This window comes from Macaca nemestrina, chromosome 7, assembly GCF_043159975.1.
Source record: "Macaca nemestrina isolate mMacNem1 chromosome 7, mMacNem.hap1, whole genome shotgun sequence".
In the NCBI taxonomy this organism is placed as follows: Eukaryota; Metazoa; Chordata; class Mammalia; order Primates; family Cercopithecidae; genus Macaca; species Macaca nemestrina.
The window spans coordinates 120647957-120669501 of NC_092131.1; the positions used below are offsets into that span (position 1 = coordinate 120647957).

The 21545-nt window shown below is 44.8% G+C and overlaps 1 protein-coding gene across 1 annotated transcript in view; it reads left to right on the forward strand.

Moving 5' to 3' along the window:
• The first annotated feature begins 5880 nt into the window (after positions 1-5880).
• LOC105493107 (cortexin domain containing 1) overlaps positions 5881-21545 on the forward strand; it is a 58482-nt gene continuing 42817 nt past the window's right edge. The window contains exon 1 of the mRNA XM_024796382.2: positions 5881-6105. The gene's annotated coding sequence lies outside the window, so the exon portion shown is untranslated. The remainder of the gene's footprint in view (positions 6106-21545) is intronic.

The window sequence follows — 21545 nt, forward strand, 5'->3', positions numbered from 1 at the left end:
TCCTGCAAACATTGCTATCCCAGTTTCATGACTGAGAAGACATTAAATACGGGTTGAGCATCCTAATCTAAAAATCTGAAATCTGGCCGGGTACGGTGGCTCATGCCTGTAACCCCAACACTTTTGGAGGCTGAAGCAGACAGATCACTTGAGATCAGGAATTCAAGACTAGCCTGGCCAACATGGCAAAACCCCATCTCTACAAAAATAAAAAAATTAGCCGGGTGTAGTGGCACATGCCTGTAGTTCCAACTACTCGGGAGGCTGAGGCAGGAGAATTGCTTGAACCTGAGAGACGGAGGTTGCAGTGAGCCGACATTGCGCCACTGCACTCCAGACTGGGTGACAGAGTGAGACTCTGTCCCCCACAAAACCAAAACAAAACAAAACAAAAAACATTTGAAATCCAAAATCTGAAACCTTTTGAGCACCAAAATTCCACTGTTAATCTCATGTGATGGGTCTCAGTCAAAACACAGCCAAATCTTTGTTGGATGCACAAAACTGTTTTAAAATTTATATAACATTACCTTCAGCTTTTGTGTATAAGGTATATATGAAATATAAATGAATTTCATGTTTACACTTGAGTCTCATCTCCAAGTTATCTCATTATGTATATGCAAATATTCCAAAATCCGAAACATCTGAAATCCAAAACACTTCTGGTCTCAAGCATTTTAGATGAGGGTCACTCAATCTGTACCACGACTTGGCCGTGATTATACATGTAGTGAGTTGCAGAGCCAGAACTTGAACCCAGACCTGTCTGACTCCAAGTCTAGCTTTCTTCCCAGTTGTCCCCAAGGACTGCTTAGCCTACTTGCAGTTTCACAGAGTCTGTTAACTGAATGATCACTCTGGTCAAGATTGATGCAATTGTCTCCCCAGTGTTCCTGCCCCCTTTTTCTGCACAGAGCTGTATCATAACATGGCATCCTTGTCTGTCCCATCCAGTGGTTGTGGTGATAAATGTCATATTCTATTAGGACCCCATCCCCTTCCCTTGGCCACAGTTTACAGGTGTGTGAAGCTATATTGTTGGCTGTATTGTTACTCTGACAGAGCTGTAGATTTCCCTATCCCACTGGTATTAGACTTGGTCATGTGAATTACTCTGACAGCAGCTTTAAGAGTTAGCCCAAGGTTTTCTGTGTCTTCTCTTTTCCTCTGCCATGAGACCAAAATGCTCCAGTTGTAAATTACTTCTTCACAAGTAAAGTTCCCAACATGGAGCCAAGCCACAGCCAACCCACAATGGACATGAAGCACATGCAAGAGGTAAACTCTGTCGTCCTAAGGCACTGAGATTTAGGAACTGTTTGTTACTACAGCATAACCCAGCCTATCCTGACTAATGCCCCAGGGAATAGATATTCTCCCAAGTTGGGTTAAAGAAGCCCTGGTCTGGAAATTTTAAACCTAAGGACCAAGAAAATTAATTTCTTTGGGTGACTGAAGATGTTACATAAAACTCAGGTGACTGCCATATGTTCATGGATTGAGGAGGAGAGGACACCAGTGTAGAATTAAACAGATGAAACTGATGCCCAGACAGAAGCAGAAACAGGGAGTAGAGGGAGAAACCTTAGAGGCGATGATGACAGCAGTTCTCTAGAATAAATTGCATCTTGGTTCTTACTGTGCCTTGGTTGTCTTACTCTCTCTGGATTCTCTAAACCTTCCAGAGAATATGCCTTATTTTTTAAACCAGTGTAAGTTGTATTAAGTAATTTCTGTATTTTGCAATTAGAACCCTAACCTATATATCTAACTTTACAGATTAAACACTAGTCATAGAGAATGGGTGGGACATGCCTGTGTTCTCAGCACCCTTTTTGATAGCAGCAAGATTCACTTGACATAGTCCAGTGCATGATCTTCTTCAGCCAGTCAGAGGCAGCAGGAGCGGCATGGGGGATACTTGGGGTTCACCTGCTGCTGGGAACTCCCATGATCCTCCAGGCTGAGTCCTAGCCAGGTATCTCAGCTGTCAGAATTTGAAGGGAGAAATAACAAGTTTGCAAAAGCCTAGACTATCAAGACACTAAAGCATGGAATCATGAAATGGGAATTTCCCCCAGGATTTTATTTTCCTGTTTTTCTAAATATTTAAAAAACATATATTCTTAATACTAAAACCTAAGTCACTTGGAAAAGTACAATGAAGAAAGCAAAAACTCTCCTGAAATCCCATCACTCAGAAAGAAAGGCTGTTAATATGCCAGTGATTATTCATCCAGATATTTCTCTCAGTCTATATGTATAGCCACATATAAATAGATTCAACGTTATGCAGATGGAATCATACATGTATGTGGTTTTGAAATTTTCTTTTTTCACTTAACAATACATCATAAATATCTTCTATGTCAGTAAGTACAGAATTATATTGTCATTTTTAACACCTACTTGGTATTCCACCCTATGGATGCATTTATTCTGGCATGCTATCATGGGATTCCATTCAGTACACAACACTGCATAATAGCTGAGATTGTGGTCTCTGGAGCGACAACACCTTGCTTTAAATCCTAGTCCTCAATTTTCCAGCTGTAAGACCTTGAGAAAGTTGCTTTCCTCTCTGTGTGTTTTGTCTTCTGCAGAATGGAGATGCTAATAGTACCTTCTTACTCACAGTGTTTCTATTGTGTTTTATTCTGATGATTAAACAAGTTAATACACAGGAAGTGCTTAGAATAATCCCTGCATTGGCCCAGCTCTGTGGCTCATGCCAGTAATCCCAGCCCTTTGGGAGGCCGAGCCAGGAGGATCACTTGAGCTTAAGAGTTTGAGACCAGTCCGGGCAACATGGCAAAACCCTGTCTCTACCAAAAACAAACAAACAAACAAAACAGAACAAAACAAAACAAAAATTAGCCAGATGTGGTTGCCTGCACCTGTAGTCTCAGCTACTTGGAAAGTTGAGGTGGAAGGATCGCTTGAGTCCAAGAGGTCCAGACTGCAGTGAACTGAGATCACACCACTGCACTCCAGCCTGGATGACAGAGGGAGACCCTGTCTCAAAAACAAAGAATAAAAAAGAATAATGCCTGCATCACACATCACAGTAAGTCTCATTGCATAGTACTATGATTTAATTTTATTTCAATAACTAATCCCCCATTGACAGATATTTGGGTTGTTTCCAATTTTCTACTATATTTCTGCAAAGCAACAAACATCTGCTATATATATTTTGTCCACTTGTCAGATGATGTCTTTAGATAAGTTCTTGAAAATGAATTTGTTTGTATATAAAGCACTCAACTTGATGTTTGTCCTCAAACTGCTTTCTAGAAATATTGTACTAAATCACATTCTCATAAACAGTGAGAGAGAATGCCCATTTTTCCAGACCCTTCAGTAGCACTGAATTTGTTCAATATTTTAAAATTTGCCAGCTAATAGGTAAAAAGTACAACTTCCTGAATTTTTTATTTGCATTGATTTCACTGCTAGAGAGGACGGTTATTTTCTCCTGTTTGGGACCTTTATATTTCTTTTTTTGTGAACTGCCTGCTCATCTCTTTTATTCTTTGTTCTATTGTGGTGATCATATTTTTTTAAAAATGATTATAAGAGTTCTTTGTAAGATATCTACATTAAAATGTTGCTGTTATGTTAGGGCTGCCAGATTAAAATGCAGGACATCAGGTTAAATTTGACTTTCAGACAAATGATGAATGGGACATAATCATACTAAAAAATCATTCGTAGTCTATCTGAAATTCAAATTCAACCAGGTTTATATTTCTATTTGTTAAACTTAGCAACCCCATCTCTTATGGATAGCAAATATTTTTCCAGTTTGTTGTTTATTTTTGAATTCTGTTTATGGTGTCTTTTTCCATGAAGATGTTTATTTGGATCTTTTATAATCATATATATCAGTCTTTTCCTTTATGGTTTTATGATATATTTAGAAAGGTTTTCAGAATTCTAGGTTTATGATGAATTTTTATGTACATATTCATCTAATTATTTTTTGACTTCGGTTTTTTTATGTTCAATTTATGATGGATCTGGAATTTGTTTTGGTCTGGGGAACTAGGTAGAAAATGAGCTCCCCACACTTTCACTAATGACTATCTAGTTATTCCAATATCATTTATTTAAAAATCTATCTATCTGGGCCAGGCGCGGTGACTCACACCTGTAATCCCAGCACTTTGGGAGGCAGAGGTGGGTAGATCACCTGCGATCAGGAGTTCGAGACCAGACTGGCCAACATGGTGAAACCCTGTATCTAACAAAAATTTGCCAGGAGTGGTGGCGCGCGTCTGTAATCCCAACTACTTGGGAGGCTGAGGAAGGAGAATTGCTTGAACACAGGAGGCAGAGGGTTGCAGTGAGCCAAGATCATGCCATTACACTCCAGCCTGGGCAACAAGAGCGAAACTCCATCATAAAATAAAATAAAATAAAATAAAATAAAATAAAATAAAATAAAATAAAATAAAATAAAATAAAAAACTATCTATCTGATTAACACGAAGTGCCACCTTAAACACCACAGTTTCTCATGTACTTCTAATTCTGGGCTCTTCATCCCATTCCATTGAACAGTCATGTCCGGGCCAGTAATGTGCTGGCTTTTGCTTTGTGACAGAGGCAGTGTCGTGTGATGGGGTTGAAGCATATAGACGCATAGTTTTTACAGGCCGAACGCCTGCATCAAACCCCTGATCCCGTATTCCTACCTGCGTGACCTTGGGTGTGATACTTACACTTTTGGGCTTCCATTTCCTATCTGAAAATGGCAGCAGTATCAGTACCTGCATCATACAGTTGTTGTGATGAATAAAATGTATTAATCCATGTAGAGCACTTCCTTAAATAGTAAGCACTCAGTCACTGTATTTTATTTATTCATTTATTCATTTATGCATGCAAGCATTTCTTCATTTTAATATCCAGCAGGGCTAGCTTCCCTTATGCTCTTCTTTATCAACATTTTGTTGCCTGTTCTCTTTATTCTTCCACATGACACTAAGAATCATGTCAAGTTAAAAAGAAAATTCTACTTGGAATTTGATAGAGATGGCATTGAATTGACAGATAAAGAGGACATGATAGGATTACACTGTTTACTTCTTCTTGTCGAAGAATAAGGTGTGTGTCATAATAGATTCAAGTCTTCTGTAGTCTCCCAGTACAGAAGGTTGTTTGTTTTGCGTTTTTTTCACACTTCATGATAAGTTTATTTTCCTAGCTACTGTGTCTTGGCTATTAGTGAGAATGGGATTTTTTCTTTGCCTTTCAAACTGGTTAGTAAGTGCACAAGAACACTGTTAATTTGGTATGTTTATTTTGTAGCCTGCCAGTTCCTTGGAAAAGCTATTATTTCAACAATCTTCAGTTTGCACTTTCCAACGACACAATCACATCCTCTGCAAATAGTAATCATTTTTCTCCCGCTTCACATACATATAACATATATACATGTATACACACATATAGAGTATATATTTTTTAACAAAAGCACAACTTCAGTGTTTTTACATCTTATTTCCTTCTCTTGTCTAATTGCATTGACCAGACGTCCCAAACCGGCCCCCTGCTCTTGCCCCTAACTTTAATGGATATGTTTGGCTTGCTGTTAAACATACTGCAGGAGAAGGCTTTGAGAGGGTTTTGTTGTCGTTGTTGTTTGGGGTGATTTTTTTTTTAACTGTAAAGGGAATATCTGAAGAAAATGCATTTGAAGAGCATATTAGAATAGACCAGATTGGTTTGTGCGCCTGCAAGGAGCCCTTGAGCCCCCTCCCCTCGCTGCCAACGCTCTGCCCCGGGGGCTGAAGTTTCTCTCTGCGTTTCCGCTTGAACAGCGTCCAGCTGCCTCGCCTTTAAAATGACAGGGCAGCCGCGGCTCCGCTCAGAGCCCCCTCTCGGCTGCTGGCCCGGGCTCGCCCGCGCCGCCGGGGCTCTGACTCAGCCGCAGCCCGGCCGCTCCCGCCGAGCCGGGCCTGGGCAGCGCCCCCCGCGCTTCGCGCGCCCGCGCCCCCGGCACCGGAAAACGCCGTAGCCAGCGATCCGCGGTCGCCCTGGGCTCGGCACCGGCCCAGCCAAGACCCCGGGAGCGCACGGGACGGGCCTCGCCAGGTAAGGACCGCGGGAGCATCCCGGGACCCGCCGCCGCGGCGCCTGCGGGGCTGGAGCGCAGCATCGTCGGTGCCGCCGGGGCTTCGCGCGTGTCACCGGCCACAGGCGGAGGATCTGCTCGCTGAAGTCGGGCCGAGCCCTGCGCGGCCGCGAGGGGACCCGCGTGGACACCGGGGCCGATCCCCTCCAGGGCGGCACTGCGCCCGGGGCGCGCCGCGGTTGGCGGGGAGGGCCGGACCCGCGCGGCAGGTGACAGCAGCCTCGGTGGGAGCCGCACGGGCGCCGCGTCGCAGCGGCCCGAATTCCACTGCGGGGCTCGGGGCTCGGAAACCGGGAGAGTGTGGTGCTGTGCTCAGGCACCCTCGCTGTTCTGAGCCTCGCCTACCCATTCGGGGATCTTTGGCCTCTCTGCTATTGAAGGGTTTGGGGAGTGTGAGTTGAAACTGAATCAAAGTTAGAAAGTCCTTCTCGTCAAGTTCAGTGCCTAAAATTCCGTCTCCTGTGGCTGATAGTCACATAGAACAGATTTTTTTTCTCAATGTAACTGATGAAGGTCAGCACGGATGTAACTTCTGGGAAAAGTTCTGTTGGTGGCAGCCTTTCTAAAGAAATGTCAAGTCTTCGTTGGATTTTGTTCTCATCTATGGCAAAAACCCTAATCCACGCTTTCATATATTTTTCCATATCAGTGGAGACGTGGAGAATGATCTTGGGTTCTAATGTTTTGGGGAATGTATTATGGAGCCGAGTTTGATAAGAGTCTCCATGCCCGCAGGGAAAGTTCTGGAAAGAAACCTGTTAGAAAGTCCAAGCTGAGGTATCTCCTCACCAGGTGTGCAATAGGGCCACAGTGGCCTGTCAGGATGTGGCTCAGGACCCAGGAAAAAAGCTCCATCGAAGCCTGTGCTGCCTTCGTCGGGAGAAGTTCCATTCTAACCCACTCGTGCATCCGCCAGCAGGTTCTTCTCAGTCCTTCCCTGATTCTAATCAGAGGATTCGAGTTTCTGGATGAACACTGTGATACAATCTTACCCTTTTCCATAAAATATATATCCGGTGAAATAAGGGGTCTATTTCCCGGGGTCTGGAGTTGAAGTCTTCTATTCTTCCCTCACCCTCATTAAGCCACCTCTTGAAAGGAACTGTAATAATCTGATTTGTGGTCTTTGCAAACCTGCAAAGTGTGTTTAAGACCTCATAAAGCCAAACATTCAAGGCCTTAAAAGTAACTTATAGATTAGATTTTGATTAAGGCTACCTTTTCAGGGATGGCTCAGCATAAGATACATACCAGCTTTGAGGAGGCATTAGGAAGGAAAAGCAAAATCTTACCTCCTTGGGAAAACTGTTGTGAAACTAATGACTTTACATTTATCCAAAACAGAAATTGTGGGTAAGCTGTTTATTTATTCTGTGTAATCATTGCATTCATATATCCTTGTTTCAAAGGATTAATTTCCCAGTTTTCCCAGTAATACTGTTTCTGATTTTTTAACAGCATGCAGGTAATGAATGCATAGAGCATAATGTGTCTCTACCCTAAATACTTATGGAAAATTATAGCAAATTTCTGGCCATTATATGTTTAAGATGCAGATTTGAAATAAAGTTATGGTGGAAAAGGAGTTGTTTTAAAAATAATATGAACTTTAATTGGCCTAAAAAAAAAAAAAAAAAACTAGTTCAACTAGAAGTTCAATTGCTGCTTGCTTATAAATTGTGATTTACAGAATTGCGTGTATCTTTCCAGTTTCTTTCCTCACAGGGTTAATGAAAGAGGCAGCCATTCTGAATATACTGCCTTGCTAGTTAATCTTTGTCCAGCAAATATTTACACTACCAGAGCACACTATTATAGCACAGACTCAAAATCTGCAATCTTAAGGTAGTTTGTGTGTAGTACTGCCCAAATTCAATACTATTTTCATGACTTAAATAGAAAATGAAATGATATCAAGGAAAATGTCCTTAAAGTATCCTGTCTTGCCATAATAGAACAGTGTTTATAAAACTGACATGGTTCCAAGACTGAGGTTAATGCTTCTAATAAGTTCTGATGTAAAAGAAAACCATAATGACTCTGAATTTTGGCATTGAAGGCTCTGGAACTGGTTCGTGTCCATAAATTTTTTAGATACGTTAAGTTTGCTATTAAAAGTGACAACATTTAGAACAGTTTTGGACGGAAATATTTCTAAAGCACATTACACGCTTCCTACAATCAGCGAGTCAGCAAATGGGAATTTGTGTGTTTCCTGACAACTCAAGATCAGCCCTGTGAATGTCAGTTGCCTTGTGGACATCAGGGGAGAAGTAACACTGGCATTTGTGGGGACAGATCAGCGTTTAGTCCTGGCTCTGCCACTAGTCAGATGATCTTAAGCAAGCCACCTTTTTTTATCTTCAGTTATCTTATTTGTGAAACCCCAGAATCATCAATACCTAAAAGTCAGTTCCATTTATTAAGCACTTAGTGTATACTAAGCATTTTATATATTCCATCATTTAATTCTCAGAATTATTATTCCCATTTTCCTGATAAGGAAACTAATGATCAGAGAAGCAACTTGAATTACCCAAGGTTAACTGAGGTAGGAAAACTGGGATTCTGAGCAGGGGTCACCTGGTTTTGAAGCCTGTGTTCTTCTCACCTATGTTGAACCTATGGTATGGGGTTGCTCAGAGAAAAATATCTTTGATATAAAGTGAGCACTCAAAAAAATGTAGCTACACTTAACTTTTGATGACCAGTTGCACTGAGTGAGGATGAAGTGAGATAATTCATGTTTTGGGCCTGCAGTGTGGCCCCTCTGGAAGTTATCACGGCTGCCTCAGTTATCCCCTGGAACTTCCATGCCTCTGAGACTCAGCTTCCCCGTTTATGACTTAGGGAAGTATTGCCTTCCTTGCTGAGTTGTTATGGGACTTGTAGTTGATGTATGTGAGAGCCTGGCACCTAATAGGTGTTTTACAAACAGTCCTTGTAAACCGTTCCCTTCCATCGTCTGTTCCTTTTGCTTCGTTATGGACCTCAGTGCTCTGTAGATTTCTTTAATCTACATGTCCTCAAACATGTACCTCTAGGGCTGGACATTCCCAGAAGGGTCCCTGCTGTGCCCCAGTGACTGTGATGCTTCAAGTCCCCCCAAGGTGGAGGCCCCTGGGAAAACACATTCAGAAGGAAACGTAGGAAAACAGTATCATGGATGGGAAGGATTAGGTTGGGATCCCTAACCCCAGAATCCCCAGCCCATCACTCATCCCTAGAGCCACAGACTTCTAAGAGGCCCCTGCAGCACAGAGGCTTCTACACATATGAGCATCCACTGGTGTTTCTGTGGCTGTGGCCTCAGGCCCCTTTGCTGGTGCCCTCCCCGCTTACCAGCCCAGTTCTGCTTTTAGCCCTCACTCAAGATCTAGTCTGAAAGCAGAACAAGTGCCTCCCTGATCCTCTCCTCAGGGCCACATCATCACCCTGGCCCTCAAGTTGTTACTACTCATGCGGCAAGGACAGGCCCAGACAGGGGAATAAAAAGAAAGGGACCTTTCTCATTTAAACCAGAGGCGTCAGATTTTCCCGTTGACAGAAAATGTGACCCTGGGGTCTCAGTAAATGACTTCAAGGCAGCACAGATTTCATATTCGGTACAGAGTTTATGCTCTGTCTTTATGGGAATTTTGTATCCTTCCTCTAAAAGATCTGACTCCTAGTGCCCTTGTCCCATTAGAATCCCACAGACTCCAAAATGGCGTTCTATCCCTGTCCGTAGGATGGCGTGATAGAAAAGAGCTGAGTTCCCCCGAGACTGGAGCAGGGTCAAAAAGACAGAGAATCGAGGCTGGGCACAGTGGCTCAGCACTTTTGGAGGCCAAAGCAGGAGAATCGCTTTAAGCCAGGAATTTGAGACCAGCCTGGGCAACAGAGTGAGACCTTATCTCCACAAAAAATTTTTTAAAAATTAGCCAGCCGTGGTGGTATGCCTGTAGTCCCAGCTACTTGGGAAGCTGAGACAGGAGGATCACTTGAGCCCAGGAGTTCAAGGCTGCAGCGAACTGTGATTGCACTACTACACTCCAGCCTGGGCAACATAGTGAGACCCTGTTTCTACCAAATTAAAAAAAAAATCAAAAAAGGAAAGAAAGACAGGGAATTGTGCTGCCACTCCTGCAACCTGGGCTGGTGGCAGACATGGGTAATTGAAATACAATATTCTTTCCATAGACATGAATCTCCATGCCCAGGTGGTTACCATGAGTTGACCAGAGGTGGCAGGCATACTGACACCTGTTATTTAGAGGCTGATATTAATAGCTGACAAGTGGCCTGACACTGCATGGCCTTTATCATCACATCCAGTTCCCACCGGCTACCCTGACTTCTTGGCTCAGACGGAGCTCCCTGTGTTCTAGAAAACTGCAAATAAATGGCATACATTTGTCACACCTCCCTCTCTTGCCTAGAGCAGACATTGCTAATCAATCATGATATTCTTTCCCCTGGAGCCAGAACGAGGCCTCAGAATCCTTTTCTACAACTGCCTGGAGTTGGCTTAGGAAATGGTATCTAGTTAGGTACTGCAGACAATGGGGAGACATTGAGGAGTTTTAAGCCAAGAGAGTAATGTGGTGGCAAAACTCCTGAAAGTGTTTCCCTAATGTGCCTTTCTTTCTCTCCTTACCCTTTCCACTGCCTCTCCTATAAGCCATAGGAACATCTATAGAAATGACCCCTGTGCAGGCAAACCTGCCCCAAGATTCCCCACATCAGATGCAGGCTCTCTTGATGCTAGGCCTGAGAGAACACGTCTGTGCCCAGGTTGGGCTGCCTGCATCGAATCAGGTATGACTTGCAAGACCAGGACATCAAAGACAATTAGACTTTAGAGTTGGTTCATTTGTGTGTGAGAGGGCATAGTCTAGGCTGGCACCGCAATGAGGTTCCATGCATGGGAATAGCCATAAGCCTCAGGTCCCTGGAGGGCATGGGAGGGCATCCTCTCCATCAAGAGTAGGCTGTTCAGCTCCCAAGATGACCCTCCTCTTGGAAGATAAGTCTGGTGCCCTCTACAATAGCTGATGTTTCAGAGGGTTGCACTTTTTCACTAGGTCAATTGACTTGACATATTGCCATTCTAGATTCAGCTCCCAAGAAGTGACCTGGGTTCCATCCGCATCAACAGTACGGCAGAATTGTGTGGTGATAGTCAAAGCATGCTCCCTTTCCCTGGGCCCCAGTTAAAATGTTAATATATTCATTCTCAGTGTCTGCAGAAGAATAGAGAAAAGTTGCTACCTTTAGGAAACAACTGGGAAATCCTGCCTCTCCCTGGTGACCACATTTCCATGTGAACAAGGAAATTATTGTTAATCAATATGCATGCCCAGTGAAATCTAACTCTCCTAAAATGTGTCTTCTTGTTCAGCAGTTTTTCTGGTTTCTGAGGATACTCCTCAGAAACATAATGGGTTTCTATGTTAGTGTGGGGAGGGTGGATTTGAGTGTTCCAAGGGTAAGATCTCGACCTACGACTGAATTCCTCCCCTACCACTCCCACTCCCCACCTTCCCCAGGAGCACCCAACCCCTGCAATTCAGAAGAGGCGTTCTTCATCTGTGATTCCAAGGAGGGGACTTCTGTCTCCACTGGAGACCAGCAATAAAGCCTTTTACTTTAACTCTTTGACTATTCACACAAGACAAAAGGCACCCCTCTTAGAGGCACCTCAGAAGCATAGGTGATGGGGATGAGGGACAATTTAAGGAAGCTCCTACACGTGGAATGTTGCTAAGGTGGTGGAAGAATGGGGGAGAGATCTAGTCATCAATACCTTAGCAGTTGGACTCACAAATTGTGGAACCCTGGAGATATTCTCCTAGGGGAGCATGGGGACCTCCTGGTGTCAGATTCACCTGACCTGGCTTCAAATCTTAACTCCACCACTTCCAGTTGCGAGACCACAGACATATCACCCCACTGCTTTGAGCCTCGATTTTCTCATGGGTAAAATGGAAAGAGGAATAATGACCTCCTAAGTTTTAAGACAGGCTGACAGAGGAGACTATGTGAAATTAACCAGCACCATGCTTGTCACACAGCAGGCCTGGGAAAATGTATGTGACATCTGAATCCGACTGTGAGGACAAACCTTTCCGTGTAAGTGGGCAGCAGAGAAACACCCAAAGAATCAACTGTAAGGCTCATTGTAAAATGCAGATTCAGGGACCCAACCTCAGATCCCTGAACCGGAACTTCCTGGCACAGAGCTGGTAACAGATATTTTTAAACAAACTCTGTGAGAGATTATTAGGCATGATAAACACTAGAGTCTAAAATCTGAGAATCACCGACCCAGCTTGGGCAAATTAGCACACTTTGCATATTTGCTTGACTCAAACTCCAAATCCCCCAAAGTCCACAGCTCATTCTGCCCAGGCAGAAAAGTGAATGCCCTCTTTCTCCTTCTAAACACAGAGAGACACACATTAACTCCCACAACGGGTTTCACACAAGGGCACTTCATAATTGCCTGCTTCCACCAATGGCATGACGCGGTCGGCTGTCAGCACTGCCGGTAGCCAAAGCTTCCCTGTCCAGGCTCATGTGGCTCCGATCTTCATCATACCAGCCCTGGAAAATCACAAGACGATAAACAACAAAGCCCAGATCTGATGCCAGGGTGCCTTTTAACCATGACTCTTCCACAACAAAAGTCTATAATTACACCAATTTCAATCTATACACTAGGAAGTTTCTTTGATCTCATAGTATTTTTTCCACCTTTATGCAAATTGAACTTCGGAATTTCAGAAAATTTGCTTCTTTGGAGGACAAAGGCTTTAGTAGCTTAACAGTTGAGTCATTTGAATGTAGAGCAAGAAATGTTTACCATTTATTTTTTAAGTGTACTTTTTGGGGGAAAAAAGGTTTTTCTCATTATACAAGTTATAGATGTGCTAGGTGGAAGTTTTGGAATACTGAAAATTATAAAAGAAGAAAATAAAAACTACCTATGATCTCCGACACATAACTACCATGTTAGCATTTCCTCCAGTTTTGTCTCCCTGGTGTTTTTCTGGTGGTGTTGTTTATTTTTCATTACAAAAGTGGAATCTGTGAGAATGACACCTAATAAATTGTGTTCGTGAGGCTTGCGGGGTTGGGGGTTGTCCATCAGTGGCAAGGGGGCTGGCCAGTAAAGATCCTGGAGAGCATGGAGTTAGATGAGGCTTTGAACGATGGACAGATTTGGGCAGCAGAGGTAGGCAGGTGGCGTTTCACAGGGAGAGGGTGGTGGCAGAAAGGGGTGGGAAGGGTGAGAGCCTCACAGTGGTTTTAGAATACATCCATAAGTTCCTTGACAATCCATCAACGAAGAGGTGGAGTCTATGCCCCCATCCTTGAACCTGGCTGGGCCTCTGTGGCTGCCTCAATGTATAAAATGAGGTGGAAGTGATGTTGTATGATTTCAGGGCTGGGATAGAAAAGGCCACATGGCTTCTGCCAGGCTTTCTTGGGACACATGTTCTGGGAGCCTTGCGCCGCCATATCAGGAGCCAGCTGTCCCAACCAGGATCTGAAAGTAACTGCATGACAGAGCTCCATGCAAGAGCTGCCCAGCTGAACCCAGTCACCCTCCAGATTTCTAAGCAAAATAAATGATTGTTAGTGATTTATGAATAAAGAACAGAATTCTCTCTTTGAGAACAATGTTTACATCAGTCTTGATGTAAATGCAAGCCTGCTGCTGGCAATGTGCCCGGTGAAGCTGGTTGGGGCAGAACCTAGAGGTCTTGATGCCTGCGGCACTGAGAGGTATCAGAGGCCCCAAACTGTTCAGCTATGAGCTGTTGCCCATAGAGGGATTGCATGATCATGATAGCCGCTGGTGTTAGTCTTACCATCCCTCTGTGTAGGTACTGTCCTCAGTGCATTCCATGAAGTCATGCCTCTGATCCTCACACCAACTCTGTGAGGCTGGTACCCTAATCCTCATCCCTATTTTACACATGAGAAGTCTGAGGCACAAAGAGGTGAATGAATTCACCCAAGTCATGTTACTAATAAATGGGATTTGGGCTGGGATTCAAAACCCAAAGACTAGCTCCAGGCCCGACTCTCAACCCTTAACACTCGGTTCCAGCTCAGTGGAGGCTGTTGGAATGCAGATGAGATGATGAGATTGTGTACCTGATAGTGCTTTATACGGTTTAAGGTGCCTGATGGTGTTAGGAGGCTGAACTTGCCCTTCCCTGTGGGAAAGATCTAGCCCACAGGGTCATAGACCACAGCAGCAGCATCCACAGGAAACTTATCAGAAACACAATTCCTAGTCATTTGTGTCTCCTTTGCCTCAACCACAGAGGGCAGTGTCTGGGACTGATTCACTCTTTCTTGCAGCCAGAACTATCCAAAGCCACCCAAGTCCTTGCTGATGGGTTCACCTTGCACCCCTCCAGTGTGAGGCCTTCTGCACAGACTCAAAGGAGATTCTGCCTGATCTTCAATCAGAGTACTCCTTTACTTTTTCCGAACTAGAGATCTCATCACATGCTGCACATCCCCCTGGAAGAATGGGGTCCAGCCAGTGACACACCTGAGGAACAGGTGGTTTCCAGCCCAGCCTCCCATGGCCAGCCCTGTGTTGGGCTGTGCCTCCTCATGATTCAATTTTTCAAGAATAATGTAGGCCGGGTGAGGTGGCTCATGCCTGTAATCCTAGCACTTTGGGAGGCCGAGGCGGGCAGATCACGAGGTCAGGAGATCGAGACCATCTTGGCTAACACGGTGAAACCTCATCTCCACTAAAAATACAAAAAATTAGCCGGGTGTGGTGGCAGGCGCCTGTAGTCCCAACTACTCAAGAGGCTGAGGCAGGAGAATGGTGTGAACCCAGGAGGTGGAGCTTGCAGTGAGCCGAGATCGCACCACTGCACTCCAGCCTGGGCGACAGAGCAAGACTCCGTCTCAAAAAAAAAAAAAAAAAAAAAAAGAATAATGTAAGGATCATTACAGCTTCAGCTGACTTTGATACATCCTTTGACAGCATATCCCTCACTGTCCTGAATATGGGCTTAGAACATAAATTTTCAGACTTCATCTGTTCATTTAAATCTCACTTGCTAGGCTCAGAGGAAAGAAGGCATTAGCAGAGTATGAGTAGGATTACTTACATACAGCAGCACACAAGCAGACAGTTTCAAGGACTCTAAAGAGAGAAAGGTAATTAATAACAATGGCTGTATTGATCTTCCCATTTCCCACCTACTTGGTGAGCAGGACTGGAAAAGTCAATCTTCCCTCCACGAATGCAGAGATGCAGGAGATGGAGGAGATGGGCAGGATGATTGAGCCCTGGGCTCTGCAGTGAACTTCAGCAGAGCCTGACTGCTCGTTGCCTTCCAGACGGCCCAGAGCATCAGACTCCTCCAACATCCACTGCTCTCCTCCCAGGAGGCATTAACACAGCTCTTTCCACTTATTCAAAATGCTCTTCCATGTTGACTACACCATCTAAGCTGGTAGCCCCAAAAGAAAGGGTGTCATTGCTCTATTATTATTAGAAGGGCACAGAGACTCAACGACTGAAGGGACTTATCTCACTGGTGACTGGTGGACTAAGTCCAATGTGAGATAGCCACATCTGCACACTCTGTCTGCCTCATCTCTCTGGCTCTCAGCTGGGAAGCATCATTTACCCTGGGGTGCAAGGAGAAAGATGCCTTTGCGTCTGAATTTTGCAGGAAGAAAGGAGAGAAGATGATGATGGTAAATAGTCTGGATTCTCTTAGTGTGTTACTACCTGCCTAGCCCTCGGAAATAACTCTGACCCCTTGTCCAAGGCATCTGCTATAGCTACTGGGGCACCACCCTCTGAAGACTCTGCCATTGCAGAGTCTACCTGCCCCCACCTCTCACCACTCACCCCAAGAGTGGCCATCATGCCTTCCCTTTTAGGGCTCTTGGGGCCTGACCCAGAGAATATGCTAAGGTGACAATTGGCAAAGGGAGTTCCCTGTGCAGGGAAGTGTCTTAATGCCCATTAGAGTAGCCACTGCCTAATGTCCAGCTTACACCATACCCCAGGCTTGGTAGGTATAACTTGGGAATGTAACTTTGTGTTCACCAGCCTGGGATGGCTTAACACAGCCCTCAACAACTAGGCCCTGCAGGAGACCCTGAGACTCCCAAAGCTGGGCCCAGCTGGCAGCACTGACTGGCATCTGTTCTGGGGGAGGGTCAAGGGAAACGGGCAGATGCACTTGGCATGGCTTCCTTCCTGAGTGAAGAGGAGGTAGTTCAAAGGAATCAGAGAGTTGGCAGACGGAAGCTGCAGCTCATGTGGTCACAGATCAAGTCTTTCACAAGTCCAAGGCTCCTGACCTCCCTGTGCAACAAAGATTGGAAGTTCTAACTCACAGCCTACTTCTTTAAAGCCACACATGCATGAGATGATGAAATCAGATGCCTACAGAGGCTGGGCAGATGACATAAATGACCAACGCTGGCTGGGTCTGAGCCATAGGGAGTGGTGGGGACTGTGAAAAGCCAGCTCCATGAGTAGTGTGAAGGGGACTCTGGCAGCTCAGCTCTACCTGCACATTGTGGGACAGAAAGGCAACCCCAGTGTAGCCAGAAAATTTTCCAATAGCAGAAATCCTGAATTTTATGTGAAATTCGCCAAGGGCCATCTCTTTCAAGGTAAAACAAAATTAAACGTAAAGCCAGTCTGCAGCCAAACATAGCATAGCTTTGCCCCGCTCTACCAGAGGGCCCTGTGTTGTGACCTAGGGTTTACACGCTCCTCCCTCGGCATTGACTAGTGAGGCATTGTTTATGCAAATTTGCAAACTCCAGGGGAGGTGGAACTTGTTTCAAACACAGTCCCCTGTGATACCCCAATCTAGAAAACAGACAATTCGGAGCAGTTCTGGTTGAGGAGGAGCCAGATGGGGCCATATCTCTGCCTCCCCTTCCTGCCCAGCGTGCCTAAACCCTGAGATCTCAATGGTAAGGCTTCCACATTGTTTAACTTCTTGCCCGGGCTCACAGGAGCCCCCTTGTGGGCCAGGAGAGTTTCTGCCCATTTCAAAGACATCTAACTTGCCATCAAGTCCTGAAAGCACAGAGAGGACACCTGCGGTGCAGGAACTTATTTTCGGACCTCCCCTCTCCTTCCTGCCTTTCAGCATAGGGGATAGTCACTCGTGCAGCCTCTCTGTCTCTCTTAGGGTGTCCCCAAGTCTTCTCAACCTACATAACAGAATAAAGGCACTCAGTTTCTCATCCATAAAACAGGAATGTCCTGTCCAGACTAGGTAGCCTCTCTGAGCCTCGGTTTCCTTGTCTATAAAATAGGAATGCTCATTGCTCTGCCTACCTCACAAGGGTGTTATTGGAATGAAAAAGTGGGATATGGACGTGAAAGTGTTTTGGAAGGTGAAGCCAGGCAGGGGAAAGGGCTTATCGTTTTGCATATGTGGGTTTTTCTATGGGTGGGATGGGAAGAATTGGACTTTGGTGTTTCTGCTTCTCTTTCTTCAATCTGCACTAGGCAGGTTTCCAGGAAATGGTGCTGTGGGTGGAAGGGAGGGTAGGCCAACAAGCAGCTGTTTCCCCCAAGGGCCAGTGCACCTGAACTCCGTGGGCACCTGGGGTCACTCCAGTCATGAAGCCCTATTCCATCATCCCAGCTCTGTGGGGGAGGGTGGGACACAGAGCTGTGCTTGCTGTCCTCACTGTGCATGGTCACTGAGTACCCACCTTGCCCTGCAGAGCAGAGAAGCAAAGGAGAATGGGGGGCCCCTGCCCTCATGGCAGCTGAAGCCCTTACATGTCTGAGCATGTAAAACCGAGAGGCATCAGAAACCCAAAAGGGGGTCCTCAGTTCAGATCAGAGCAGGTGATTCTTGAAGGTGGTCCTGAAAGATTTCCTAGGGGCCTCTACGTAGAAAGGTCTGTTGAACAAAGAAATGAAAAGGGAAAAAGTTCCTATTTCGTTTGAGAAGCCCAGTGTTTGGAGAACAATATATGAGAAAAGAAGGAACAGGAGGCAGGAAAGGAAGAGAATCCTTCTCAGACAATGGTGCTACGGGGCCCCTTTTTCCCTTAGCTCCTGAATCCTGACCCTGGAGAGTGGTCTAGGGAGTCACACACGGGACTTTTCTGTTTTCTGCCCACAGATGCACGCACAGCTCTCACCTCCATCTCTTAACTCTTGTTGGCTGGTAATTGCCCCCATCTCTTTGTTTATAACACAGGGATAACAGACTTCCCTCACAAGGGATGGTGAGGGTGCAAGGAGCATCAACAAAATGTGTATCACATGCCAGTTTAAGGATTCCATGAGCAGCAGCATTTCCGCACTTTCTCTGCAGTAGAGCTTATCTCTGTAGAACTTCTCTCCCTTGTGGGTCCCCCTCACAGCCTGGCACAGAGCAGGATGAAAAGGCAAAGGAAGCCAGCTTTGTCCTGGGGATTCTCTAGGTACCAGGATATCTGGGTGCTCTGACTGAGATTCATATGGCTGTCTGGTTATTAGGAAATAACATCCCTCATGAACAGCTACTGAAGTCTTTATTCACTGGATTTATCTTCCCTTGAATGTGACATTTGCCACTGATTTTTATATCTTGTACAAAGTGTCTCCAATAAGCAGATGCATTTTCAAGAGCTCTTATCAATGAATCAGTTAAACAAATTAGCTTCCAAATTCCAAATTAGCTTCCCCTTAACAGATGTCTGGAAAGTTCTCAGGACTTCCAGAAGAGTCTTCAGGAGAGACTTTCCAGTCTACACAGTGATTAGGAACTGATTCCATTGCTAAGAGCTTTTTATTTGGTCGGTGGTGGGGGTTGTTGGCAGGCACACAACAGTAAGTCAAGCATGCAATTCAATTTAACAAATAGTGCAGGCTTGTGTACCTGCTAGGGGACCTAGGCCATGTTCCAATCTGGGATACCTGACAGAACAGGAAAACAGAGTAGTAGAAAGAGGGAGACCTTGGTCCTACTTGGAGATGAGGAACGGGGCAAATTCAGGTTTTATGGGCAGGGAGCCCCCCTTAATAAAGTAATACAGTCCAGGCGCGGTGGCTCCTGCCTGTAATCCCAGCACTTTGGGAGGCCGAGGCAGGCAGATCACCTGAGGTCAGGAGTTTGAGACCAGCCTGACCAATGTGGTGAAACCCCATCTCTACTGAAAATACAAAATTAGCTAGGCCTGTTGGTGCGTGCCTGTAATCCCAGCTACTCAGGAGGCTGAGGCAGGAGAATTGTTTGAACCTGGGAGGCAAAGGTTGCGATGAGCCGAGATCGTGCCATTGCATTCCAGCCTGGGCAACAAGAGCAAAACTCTATCTCAAAAATAAATAAGTAAATAAAGTAATATAAAATTATGAAAACAAAAGTAAGCACAAAAGTGAATATTTGGGATGAGAAAATAACAGCAAATTATCAATAATAAAAAAGATTTAATTTTTTTAACTGCCAAACAAGATAAAAATACAATAGACATCACAAGGAGACAGGGAGGCTTGGGTGGAGCCAGAGCATGGTGTTCCTTGAATGCTTGCCCAAAGGAACTGGACTCTGTGGATGATGGGGAGCTGTAGCAAGTTGGTGATTATATTAGCCTGGGTTCTCTTAGAGGGACAGAACTAACAGGAAATATATATATATATATATATATGAATTAGTTTTTTAAGTATTAACTTACACAACCATAAGGTCCCACAATAGGTTAACTGCAAGCTGAGGAGCAAGGAGAGCCAGTGTAAGTCCCAAAACTGAAGAACTTGGAATCCAATGTTAGAGGGCAGGAGGCACCCAACATGGGAGAAAGATGTAGGCTGGGAAGCTACACCCATCTCTCCTTTTCACATTTTTCTGCCTGCTTTATAATCACTGGCAGCTCATTAGATTGTGCCCACCAGATTAAGGGTGGGTCTGCCTTTTCCAGCCCACTGACTCAAATGTTAATCTCTTTTGGCAACACCCTCACAGACACACCCAGGATCAATACTTTGTATCCTTCAATCCAATCAAGTTGACACTCAGTATTAACCATCACAGTGATTAATGCAGCAATTTGGGGTGGGTGGTCGCCAGAGGGCGTAGAGTGGAGAGGTGGGGAGCAAGAGACCATACAAGGGACCCAGGCACAGAGGACTGTGGGGCTCAGGGAGGACCTGGAAAGCCAGAGCTGGTGGGAAGGGCTTCAGATGGCAGAGCCTTCAGGACTGGCATGGGCATAGGTGTTAGCAAAAATCAAGAGGTCAAGGAGAGCTCTGACACTCCACTGCTCTGTCGCTGACTCTGCTCGGGATGCCACCAGGTGTGACTTGAAAGAAAACGGAAGATTCAGTTCAATTCAGTCATGTGGTGCTTAACAATGGGGATCCGTTCTGAGAAATGCATTCTCAGGGGATGTCGTCGTTATGTGAACATCATAGCATGTACTTACACAGACCTAGATGGTAGAGCCTACTACACACCTAGGCTATACGGTATAGCCCATTGCTCCTAGACGACAGGCCTGTGCACTATGTTACTGTACTGAATACTGTAGGCAATGGTAGAACTTTTTCACTGGGTTTAACACGGTTGGGCAAAGTCTGCCTGCTGCTTGTTATTGTACAGCCCATGAAATAAGAATGGTTTCTACATGTTTAAATGGTTGAAAACAATAAAAGATCAAAGTCATGACACATAAAAATCATGACACAATTGTAACACAATGTTAAGTATTTATATATCTGAGCATATCTAAACATAGAAAAGGTACAGTAAAAATATGGCATAAAAGAAAAGAAGTGGTACAGCTGTGCAGGATACTTACCATAAATGGAACTTGCTGGACTGGAAGTTGCTCTGGGTGAATCACTGAGTGAGTGGTGAGTGAATTTGGCCTAGGACATTACTGTGCACTAGTACAGGTTTTATAAACACTGTACACTTAGGCTACACTAAGTTTATTTTAAAATTTTTGTTTCTTCCATAATAAATTAACAGCTTACTGTAGTGTTTTGTTTTATAAACTTAAATTGTTTTAAATTTTTCTTTTTTTTTTTTTTTTTTTTTTTTTTTTTTGAGATGGCGTCTCACTCTGTCTCCCAGGCTTGAACGCAGTGGCGCAATCTCAGCTCACTGTAACATCCACCTCCCGGGTTCAAGCGATTCTCCTGCCTCAGTCTCCTGAGTAGCTGGGACTACAGGTGCGTGCCACCACACCCAGCTAATTTTTGTATTTTTAGTAGAGATGGGATTTTGCCATGTTGGCCAGGCTGGTCTCGAACTCCTGACCTCAGGTGATCTGCCTGCCTCAGCCTCCCAAAGTGCTGGGACTACAGGCATGAGCCACTGCGCCCAGCCTGTTTTAACTTTTTTACTGTTTTGTAATAATATTAACTTGAAACACAAACATATTATACAAAATATTGTAC